Genomic DNA, 1298 nt, shown 5'->3' on the forward strand with positions numbered 1-1298 from the left:
GATGGATACAGCGTTGCCTAAGCCGAACGTCTGAGATCTCTCAAGATTCAGCAGGGAACGGAAAAAAAAGCGAAGCGTCCACAGCAACAACGAGGGCAGCCCTCCGGGGAGCACTCTGCCTTCTGGATGGCACATTTAAAATCTCCTCCATCGAAAGGAAACTTCCTTCCAGGTGGATTTACCTGGACATGCCAACGCGTCTCCTGTTTTAGGTAGTTCATAAAATGCGTCTGTTTTGTGTTTCCCACCCGTGGAGAAATTCTGAGAGAAACACTGAATGTATTTCTATTCATGGAAATCCTAAACTGTTATTGGTTATGGAAAATGTGTTAATCCTCAGATTGATGAATAAACTCAATAAGACGTTTGTCGAAGCACCATACCAATTACACATCCAAAATGTGGCCAATGATGTCAGGGGTTGTTGCGGGGCCGGGGGGCGGGGGAGCGGGAGGGAGACAACACATCGCTTATTTTCATACCATCAGCTAAAATGGCTTTTTAAGTTGTTGGAAATAAAACAAAGCAAAACAATACACAACAAAAATTATCATATGACAGTTCTGTGGAAATAAGATGGGGATATATAAATGGCATCATTTCGACCAAGCTGCTAAAATTATTAACATTACGAAATTTGAGGCACGAAGAAAGTCTCTATTCTTGTTCTAGCTAGCCCAGAAACTTAAACTTTTTGAACTTTCTAGTATCGCATCAATGCCCAAATATACATCCGGAAATGTATACACCAGACTTCCAGATTGCCCTCTGATTATCACCCTGAAGGACTCAGGTCACCTGATACCCACCTGACATCCACCATCCAGACCCCTGTCATCTGACTGATAAGCATCTTGGACCAGTCTAGGGCTAACAAGACAGGACTAACTGTTCTCCAGAATGCACCTGTTACGATAAGAACTCGCAACTTTCTTTTCTTCTCTGGCATACATCTGTGTTTTCGCCTAGCTGAGTTCCCAGTTTATAAACTTTCAGACGCTTGAATAAATCTTTATCATTTATTCTGGCCAGTATCCAGAATCTTTTTTGAGTTTATTTGACCAGTGTTTGCAAATAAAGTCTTGATGGGACACAGTCACACCCACCCTTTGTGAACTGTCTATGGCTTTCACCCTGCAATGTCAGGGTTGAGTAGTTGTGACATTATGTGGCCTGAAAAGCTGAAATCCCTTGCCATCTGGCCCTTTATGAAAAAAAGTTCGCTGAATCCTGAGCTACAGCACTTTACCAGCAAATACTTTCATTTTGTAATTATTTCTTTTTATAAAAGACAAAAT

This window comes from Pteropus medius, unplaced genomic scaffold, assembly GCF_902729225.1.
Source record: "Pteropus medius unplaced genomic scaffold, Ma_sr-lr_union100, whole genome shotgun sequence".
NCBI lineage: Eukaryota > Metazoa > Chordata > Mammalia > Chiroptera > Pteropodidae > Pteropus > Pteropus medius.